The sequence below is a fragment of the Amborella trichopoda genome, chromosome 13 (assembly GCF_054954075.1).
Source record: "Amborella trichopoda isolate Santa Cruz 75 chromosome 13, AtrichopodaSantaCruz75HAP2 v2.0, whole genome shotgun sequence".
In the NCBI taxonomy this organism is placed as follows: domain Eukaryota; kingdom Viridiplantae; phylum Streptophyta; class Magnoliopsida; order Amborellales; family Amborellaceae; genus Amborella; species Amborella trichopoda.
Genome location: NC_142348.1, coordinates 41,216,715 through 41,227,882, shown reverse-complemented (window position 1 = coordinate 41,227,882; position 11,168 = coordinate 41,216,715).

The following is an 11,168-nucleotide window of genomic DNA, read 5'->3' as shown; positions in this document are numbered from 1 at the left end:
TTGTTATCACCATCATCATGAGGGGACTAATTTCCAACACCCACTTTATAATAACCGCATAGGAATTCTGATTGTTCCATACTATTGCTAATGTTCTGGTTGCTGCGATTTTTGTTGTTTATTGTGATGTTGTAATTAAATAATTTTTATAAATATTCCCTATATTTTGAATAATTTAGAAAGTGTCCCCACTATTTCATCTCTTACCATGTCCTACTTTTTTAGAGTGTCATGTTATTTTATTTTTTGTTGTGCTCTTCTCGGATTAAGCTTAAATATTGGGTGTCTATACTTTTTACCATCATGCACCTATGTAAAACTCCAAGAATAATTGTTTGAAACAAAATAGCGTGTCCATAATGTACAAGATGAACACATGACATTTGAATTTAATATGATGTATAGAAAAAACTTAAACTTAATAGACAAGACACTCAAAAAGTGAGACATGACAAAGATCTAAAAAATTGAGGGCATTCTATTTATTCTATAATATATAGGGAAAATTTACAAAATTTTCTCTTTGTAATTATATTTATTGTCAGGCATATTTGGACACTGTCGACATTTCTAGATACAAGGATTTTGAAAAAACATGCAAAGCCATAAGATGGTGTCTGAACCCAGTGCTCCAACGTCGTGGATCTATTGCTGCACTAAACTACATATTAGTGTATGTGAACTATTTTATTATGGGTGTAGTTTGTATAGAGCCTAGGCTCTAAACAATCAAATTAGAGCCTACCTTCAAATAGTATCGAGAAACGTGGTTTCAATATGGGAATTCTCTGTGATAGCTTTAAAATATATTTTCATATTTATTTATAAAGTTTAAAGCTTAAAAAATAGTGTATACCGGTAGATCTATGAAAGCTTGAAAATCTTGAAAATTGACTGTCAAAAAATGTATTACAAAATACACTATTTCCAAAACTTGAAATCTGTTTTTTATCTTATATACATGCATTTTGATGTCAAGATAGTCAATTTGAAGATATTTCGATGTCAAAACAACATCTTCTAGTGAATTTCTTGAGGTGGGCTCAAATTTGATTGTTTAGAGCCCCGACTCTATATAAACTTTTCCCATTTATTATAGGGTACGGTTTGTATAGAGCCTAGGCTCTAAACAATCAAATTAGAGCCTACCTTCAAATACTATCTAGAAATGTGGTTTCAATACTGGAAATCTTTGTGATAGCCTTAAAATATATTTTTATCTTAATTTATAAAGTTTAAAGCTTAAAAAATAGTGTAGATCGACAAATCTACGAAAACTTGTACATATTGAAAATTGACAGTCCAAAAATGTGTTACAAAATACACTATTTTCAAAACTCAAAATCCATTTTTTTTTCGTGTCCATACATCTTGATGTCAAGATGATCAGTTAGAAGATATTTGGGCATCAAAACAACCTCTTTAAGTGAAATTTTTGTGGTGGACTCCAATTTGATACTTTAGAGCCTCGGTTCTATATAAACTTTTCCCTTTATTATATATATGTTATTAAAAGGCGGGTGTGGTTTGTATAAGATTACAACTTTATTTGCAGGAGTAAGGTAGTAATGTTATATGTTTTTCATTTTAGTTGGACGATGTATATTTGACATGTGTTTAAGATAATGTCAAAAAGTGATATAACTTTTAAGATAAAGCCAAATCTATGCCATCCAACGATTATTTTTTCAAGTAAGAGAACAACCTTATATATTATTTTTCTTAAATATTTTACACATAATAATTGAAACTGAAGGAGAAGTTCTATATGATGACTGTAATATCAGTTATGCTTTTATGGGACAAAATGTTAGGCGGTCAAAAAATGACAATACCTATAGAATGAATGTGGATAAGGTGAAGACGTTGAGGTAGATGAGTGACAAGAAAAGAAATGACATAATTTAGAATGAACACATACAAGGGAATTTAAAGGTAGCTCCAATAGACGATAAGATGAGGGAAAATAGATTTTAAGTGGTTTGACAATGTACAATATCGAGCCATCGACCTAGAAAAGCACTGGTTAGGAGTGATATAGTTCAAGTGGAAAACTCTAAAAAGATACTGGTGATTTTCAAAAGGACATGGATAGAAGTAGTGAAAAGAGATATAAACGACTTATGGTTAATTGAAGGTATGCACTTGATAGAGCAGAATGACTAAACATGATTCATGTAGCCAATTGTAACTAGTTGGAATAAGGATTGGAAGATGACAAATATTTATTATCATGGGTAAATCATATTCAAGCATACATCGAATTAAAAGGGGGATTGTTTATACATGAGAGAGAGAACACGGAGCTATGGAGTCGGAGAGACAAGGGTAGGTTCGAGAGAGATATCATCATTATATATCCATCAACTTAATCCTTCAAAGCAAGTTCCAAAACTTAAATGCTCAATATAAATGGTTCACGCACTAAAAATCTTAACGGATTTAAGAGAAGGGTGCGGTTTGTATAGAGCCTAGGCTCTAAACAATCAACTTAGAGCTCACCTAAAAAATTTCACAAGAAGAGCTTGTTTTGATGCTCAAATATCCTCAAATTGATCATCTGAACATCAAGATGCATGAACATGAGAAAAAAATGGATTTCAATTTTTAGAAATAATGCATCTTGTAAGGCATTTTTGGATAGTCAATTTTTAAGATTTTTAAATTTTTGTAGATCTGCTCGATCTACACTATTTTTGAATCTTTAAATTCTAAATATTACAATATATTTTAAAGCTATCATAAAGATTTTCAGTATTGAAAGCACAGATCTCGACACCATTTGGAGGCACACTTTGATTGTTTAGAGCCTGGGCTCTATACAAACTGAGCCCTTGTTTTACTCGATACAATTTCGGAAACAGATAACCGTTTTTCTTTATTAAATTGGTTGGTTAGCACAAATTCATGTTACAGTGAACTGCAATGGCATGTATTATCCTATCGAGCACGTATACTATGTTTCTTTGGGAGAATAGTTTACTTCTACTCCCTCTATTAGATTTTTTCGATCTGAAATTTTGGTAACCATCTTAAAACCAATCGATGGTTATCTCAAAAATAAAATTTGAAATTGAGTTTTCTATCACTTGTATCTCACCCTTTAAAAATTGGAGGTTTTCTATTCATTCTTGAGAGTTTGTCAAACATCTTAACACGCTCTAATCCATTTAATTTGACACTGACATCTAAGGGCCAGTAACTATTGGAACCTCGTTAACATAAAGAGTCTCATAATATGGTAAATACTGTAAAATTCATAAATTCCTTCTAAAATATTAGAATGAGACGAGGAAAGTTTTTGGTAAATGCATAGTTTGTGTACTGATTACCAAGAGTAAACAAAATTCCTATATTTCATCAAGAGCCTTGGAATCAGTCAAAAAAGTGGAAAGCATACATTATGAATTAGTTTGTGTAGTAATTACAGAGACGAGCATGGCACATTTGGTTGGGCTAAGATGAGCAGCAGCTTGATTGAATCGCTTCGCGAAACTGCTCTTCCATTCCAACCTCCTTCGCATTGCCCCAATTCTCTTCCGTTCTGCGCTTTTCGGATTTTCGGCATAAGATTCTCGAGAGACCGAGCTTTACTGCAGGCGCCGATGCCGTTTTCTGCGGCCGTTTATAGCAGAGGAGCAGCATGGCCGCGGTGGGCGACATTCTAGAGAGAGAAAGGAGTAGATCAATACAATTCCAGAGAGAGATAGAGAGGGCGCTTCAGCAAAGGGAATCCGAGCGAATGTGTGGATGAGTTTTGAGAAAACTGTCGAATTATTTAGTAGAGAGAGAGAGAGAGAGAGAGAGAGAGGATGGATTTATTGAGTTGGATTCGAGGAGAGAGGGAGATGAAATTCAATGGGTAGAGGGAGAGCGCTTAGAAAACCAGGGGCGCGAGACACAGAATAGACCCGCGGGTCGAAGAAGTCATTGAAAACGAGGGGCGCGAGACACGGAAGAATTTAGGGAAACACATTCGAAAGTTCATGTCCTTTCTCTCTCTAGCTCCTCTCTCTCTCTAAGTCTCTCCACCCTTTCTTTTGTGGTCTCTCCCCTTTCCGATCCCCAATTTTATGTCGTCAATTTGCTACTGTCAAAAAAATGCTAATCAATATTTTAAAATGTTCAAATTTTACACTATTTCACAACTCCATGTCAAATAGGAGAAGGGGCTAGACTCCCCATTATTTGCGATGCTCACAATCACGGTTTTTAAAAACATTGATTTAAATTGAAAATTACTTATCCGAATCGGATGTAGTAACAAACTAATCCAATTCTTTTACACGGTGGTTTAAAAAACGGATCGGTGATATCCTAAAAACCGATATGAATCGGCGAATCGACGATTCAGATCGGGAATCGGGCCCAATCGCTCGGATTAAGCTTTAAAAAAATTCAAAAAAGTTATTAAAATTCATTATAAATGTTGTTTTTTAGGAATCCAATAAGAAATGGAGGTACTACATTATTAATTTTCATTGTTTTCATCAATTCATGAATATTGAGATGTTCTTTCCCTGTATGAACTTATGTTGACCATTAAATTTACATTATACAAAAGAAATCATAGTAGCATTATCATGGATTAAGTATATAATCATATATGGACTACAATAAAGAGTTGACTAAATCGATGAAAAATTGGCCACTAAAATCTCGAATTGGCGGAAAACCCTAATCCGCTAAAAAACCCCAAATTATTACAACCTAACTAACTATAATATTATATACCAACAATATTTTATAATTATTTTATTATACAAATAATATCAAATCCAAAATATTTTATAATATCATATAATTTAAAGTGTATTGTTGGCAACTGTAATAAAAATAATACACTACATGATTTATAATACAAAAATTAATAAATAAAATAAAAGATTTAGTTATCATTATAAAAATTATTAGAATGCGTACCAATTCTCTTTAATTTTTTAGGTTTCTAGAATAAATTAGTGGAAGAGATTGTTAGTAGTACTTACTAGAAAGAGAGAGATTTCAAATGACCTCATTGTATGAATCTTATCTTTAAATTAATATTACTAAATTTATGTTAAAGACCATCATGTTATAAAAATAAAAAATATAATCAGACCATTTATTCATAGGTTGTATTAAGAAATACTTTTTAGTTTTTTGACAAGAAATACTTATTGTGTTATCTTTTATTTTTTTTTACAAGAAAAATATGATACTTGTTGATTATCTTTTTTTTTTTAAAAAAAGAAGAAGTTGTTGTACTACATTTTTTTTGGCTTGTTGTATTATTTTTTATTTTTTTTAAAAGAAAAATAAAAAATGATGTAGCCAAAGTAGATTTTATTTTTTTATGTCTTTTGATTTATTTTTTTTGCAAGAAATACTTGTTATATTACTTTGTATGTTTTTTACAAGAAAAATAAAAAAATGTTCTATTATCTTTTTTATCTCTATCTTGAAAAGCCTTTTATTTTTTATTTTTTCTATTTTTTTACAACAGTATTTTCTGCCTTTGTTTATATTTTTGTTGTATTACCTTTTGAGGACGCGCACTAAGGGGTTCGAACTCTCGACCTCCACCTAAAAATTGGAGATGTCAACCAACAAGGCCACGTCGCCTAATGTAAATATATTAGTTTTTTTAATAATATATATTCAATCGTGTTGCTTTAATGATTTTTTGTGAAAATTATCTCATATCGAAAGATGAGCGTTGCTTTGCTCTCTATATATTCTTGTGTAATAGATATTGCATTGCGCGTGTAGAAAAGCGATGGGGCCAATATGTGAGGTGAGTTTACCACGTGTAGAAGTTTTTTAGGTGCCACGTGTATGACTCGCGATTTTTTAGATGCCACGTGTTGCTCCCGTGAGGCGGCCACGTGTAAGAATCGCGATTCCCAATAGGCGCCACGTGTAAGAATCACGATTTTTTAGATGCCACGTGTTGCTCCTGTGAAGCGGCCACGTGTAAGAATCGCGATTCCCAATAGGTTTTTTAGGTGCCACGTGTTGCTCCCGTGAGGTGGCCACGTGTAAGACTCGCGATTCACTATTAGGAATTGCCCAGTTCTCTCTAGATACGGGCGATTCCTGATTTTTATGCGGAACCTGATTGGTTGGAGACGATTCCTGAGTCGAACCGAGCGAGTCCGGCTCGAATCGGCGAGTTTTCAAACGCTGCTTTTACATATAGGGAACCGGTCTAACGTGGTGGGAATAGTATATCTTGTAACGCATTTTTGGACCGTCAATTTTCAAGATTTTCAAGTTTCCATAGGTCTACTTGATCGACATTATTTTTAAAGCTTTAAATTTTATAATTAAAGATGAAAATATGTTTTAAGGCTATCAAAAGATTTCAAATATTGAAACCACATTTCTCGACACTCTTTGAAGGTGTGCTTTAATTTGATTATTTAGAGCCTCGGCTCTATACAAACCTCACCCTTTATATATTATAATATTTTGAACTTTTAAAAAACCTAACCCCCATTCTGGATCGGATTGTGGAACTAATCGAATTCATATTCAGATCCAGATCCTATGGATAGTTTTTGGATCTAAATCTAGATCCAAAATTTCTGGATTCGAGGGGATCCAGATCCTATGTATACTTTTTAGATCCATATCCAGCTGTAGATCTGGGTGGATCCAAACCCAATGCTGAAAATTATCAGCCTAGTGATGTTGAGCCAAAGGCTACCAATACCGGCAAGAGGTAAAAGCTCACATAGGGAAGCGTAAGTTTGAGCCCCAATAATAGAAGGGTTGGGGTAAGTTAGAGGGGTGGGGTAAGTACGAGGGGTGGACTAGCCTTAAGGACTTTGTGTTGAGGAAGATTTGTTGTGCCATATTCATTTATGAACTGTTGGGACATGCCAGGCCAATCTAGTTCCTGAGATCGCAAATCTGCGAACTCATTCCTTCAATTCACTTAGAGAGATGGTTGCGATCTTAACAACAATGATCGAGATAACTTAAATTTTTTTTTTTGACAATGTTATGAGTTTTTATTAGATAGGTGTTATGGGCTTTTATTTGATTGTTGCTTAAAAAGCATGAGATTACAAAGAGGTTATTAAAGCATCACTAATGAGAAGTAAATGTAGTGAAACTCCATGCTTAGCAAGACTATCCGCTGCATCATTAGCCTCACGATAAGTATGGCAGAACGAAACCCACAATCTCAGATAAGTACAAAGATCAAGTATTTTAATCCAAAGTACATGTAGGGACCAAGGGACCTTATACTCCTGCCTGCACCATTTAACAACATTCAACGAATCTCCCTTAATAAGAATGTCTCCTGAGAAGTCATTGTCTATAATAATTTCCGGTCCTCGTAAAAAGGGGTACATTTCGGCTTGATTAGCCAAGGTAGTGCCACAAGGTCAGCATAACAAAAAAAAAGAACCCTTCATGGTAATGAAGAAGGCCACCAACACCAAAAGTCCCAGGATTACAAAGAAGCTACCATAAAAAATGAGTTTGAGGCCGCCCTCCAGGGGTAAATTCCAAACCAAGTGAGGACAACCCAAGTAGGAGTAGTGGAGGCTAAATTCTTTAGGTTAACATAAATGTCAGTCTGCAACACACCACCACCTTCAGAACGGAAGAAAACCAGTCCCATAACAATTGTAAGATACGATCTTTGACCCTGTTAGAGCTCAAAGAAATCCCATAAAAAGTCCTATTGCGTTCTAGCCAAATTTGCCATATAATTGCATTTTTAATTTTTTTTCCAAATGATAACTCCTTTCTTGGGTAGACCTTGAGTAGAAAGCTAAATAATACCAGAAAGGTTTGCATCATAAAGAAAAAGATCCAACTTCAAAAAAGCGCAATGCCAAATGCTTAAATGGAAGAAAAGATAGATACTAGTTTCTTCATCATTTTTACACATAAGGCAAATGTTGGGAAGAATTTTACCCCTTTTATGCAAATTGTCAATCGTGAGGAATTTGTCTTGAAAAGCCACCCAAAGAAAGGCTTGGATTCTAACAGAAATTGGCCATTTCCAGATAGTGCAGGGCACTATTGGTCCAACTAAACCTATTAAAAAAAAACTTACCCAAAAAAAGAACCCTATCAAAAAACTCTTCGTCCATATTCTCTTGCTTGTATGCTTTGACTTATGTACATATTAGATATTTGTAATATTTACGTGTCATTATTGTTTGTGAAATGAATATGTGGAAGTCATGACCCACTCGTAGTATTTAGGTGGCTTTTAAGGTTAATGCTCTAAATAATCAAATTAAAACGCACCTAAAAATGCACTATAAAAGGTTGTTTTGATGTTGAAAAACCATTAAATCTATCATCTCGACCTTGAGATGTATAAATGTGAAAAAAATGGATTTCAAGTATGAGAAATAGTGCATCTTATAATACATTACTTGGGATGTCAAATTTTCAATATTTTCAAATGTTTCTAGATCTGATTGATCTACACTAATTTTGAAGCTTCAAATTAATTAGAGATGAAAATAGTTTTTCAAACCATCACAAATTTTTGCTACTGAGAAATCATCTTCAAACACTTGTTAAAGATACACCTTACTGTGATCGTTTAGGGCCTCAACCTTATATAAACCACACCCCTATGATAATATCACCATAATAAATAATGGTTCAGTTTTTCTCCACAAACCAACATCAATCTATTCTTAAAATTTTTCACACATCAATCTATGTTTAACCTGAGCGATTTTGGGATCTGCTACACGATGATGTTTTTTTTAATAGTTAAGGAATTTATGTCCACTCGGAGTACTCTCAAGGGCATTAATTCTACTTATGCTGTCAGTCCTACAAATACCTAGTGAAGTAATCAAGCTTATTGAAAAATATATACAAAACTTCATTTGGGGTAACATGGAGGATATCCACAGAAAGTTTCACTTGGTGAATTGGGACCGGGTTTGTATGCTATCAAAACTTGGGGGTTGGGTATCAGAACGCTTAAACTTGTAAACTAGGCGCTTCTATCCAAATGGTGGTGGAAAATCTTTTAAGGCTCTTATCATCTCTAGAAGGATGTGCTAATTGCTAAATATGCTCTCGATCAGCTCACCCACTCGATTAAAAATGTAGAGGAGGCAAATTCACCTCACAGATTTGGAAGGATATTTATAGCTACAGAAATATTATTTTTAGCAACATCAGATGCTTATTGGCAATGGAGAAAACACTCGCTTTTGGTTCAACAAATGGCTTGGTGATGCTCAACCTAATGTAAAATCTTCTACTTATCCTGACCTCTTTGTCAGAGTTGCTCAACCTGATGCAAAATTTTTAAAGTTGATTTCTCTTTCCCCCTCTAATTATATGGTCTGGAACATTGGATGCCGCTACAATAGGCTACCGGACATGGTTATTTCACAGCTTCATAATCTCCTCAAACAGCTTGAACAAGTTTACATCTCTTCTAATATCGAAGACTTGGTCGTATGGGAATCAGAAACTGACATACTTTTTTCTGTCAAATCAGTGTATAGGCTCATTTTTATGGATCTACCTCTTTGGGTTCTATTTGAAAATGACCAGTTCCAGTGAAAATCCAAGCCTTCCTATGAGTTGCATGCCAAATGAAATGTTTAACAGTAGACAACCTACATAAGAGAGATAAAATTCTTCCAAATATTTGCTTGATGTGCAAAAATGATGAAGAATCTTGCTCTCATATTTTCCTTCACTGTCCTTTTCCCTCTCGCTTATGGCTCTGGGCCTTTTCTTTATTTGGTTTTTTTCCTCATGATACCTTTGAATCTCATCAACATTATTAACCATCTTTCTGCCTTTGGATTACCAAAACAAGGAGTTGTGATTTTAAGAACTTTTAGAAGTACAATTTATGGCAGATTTGGTTAAAACATAATAGGAGAAACTTTGATGGGGTGTCTCAGAGTACTGCAAAGGTAAAAGATCTCATTTTACAATGTCTTTGGTATTGGTTTTCCTCCATGCCTGAAGGACGGGGTGCTCTTCGGACTGAAATTTATATCAATCTGAACTTTTTGGCTCATTCCTCTTCTCACTCTAGCCGTTCTCTCAAAACTTGGATTGCACCTCTAGAAGTTTGCCTCAAACTTAATTTTGATGGCAGCTCATTTGAAAATCCAGGGCCTACAGATGTTGATGGGCTTCTTCGCAACAATTTTGGATCAATTCTTTTTCTTATTCGGGTCTTTATGGGTCTACAACAGCCAATTATACTAAATTGGCAGCTCTCCTTTAAAGCTTTCATATTATCATTGACGAGAGTTTCATTAGTGATATCATAATTAAAAAGGATTCCCTAAAAGTTATCAAGTGGTGTAGAAAAAAGCAAAAGATCCCTTAATCCCTATTTACTCTTTGGTTAAAAATTCAAGACCTATGTACCTGACATAATTTGAAGATAATATTCGGTCACACCATTTGCAAAGCCAATGATGTTGCTACCGAGCTTGCTAAACATTATTTCTCTTCCCTTTTCGTAAGTTTCTAACGATTTGATCCAATCTTTGTAATATCATGCTGTTAAAGCATTGCTGTAATAAGAGTTCATAACGTTTGTCAAAAAAAGAATATTTTTAAAAGTTTTTACGATGATTTTTTTCGTGGTTTGATCCAGAATGTCAATTTGGCTAGGTCCAACTAATATTGTTTTTAAAACACTAGTGGCAACTAATATTTGAAAAAATTAAAATTTGGATTGAAAATTACCTATCCAAATTGGGAATTGGAGGAGGTCGACCCATATCCTTGATAGAATCAATCTGATTAACAGGTACATGCCGAGATTTGTCAAACAACCCGGCAAATATGTCAAAGAACCAAGAGATCTAGATGGATCGCCCAATTCCCATCTATTTTATTTTTTAAATTTTAAAATAATATTTTTTTCTTGTTTAAGATAAATTCCCAAACCAGAGAATCATTCTGATCCAATTGGATCTACAATCCATATCAGTCACCGATCTAGGTATTAGAACAATGGTAGTAACTACTCTCTTTTGGTGGTGGGAACTTATCAGCAGTGGCTTACAAGTTAAACCAGAGATGCATTCAACATAACAAAAACACATCTGGTTCAGTTCGCACCATGAACACTAGCATGATTTCTGATTGAAATATAGCTAATGCTTTGGCAAATGTACAGTACATTTTCATTCTTGAGAGCAGAAGAGGCTTTA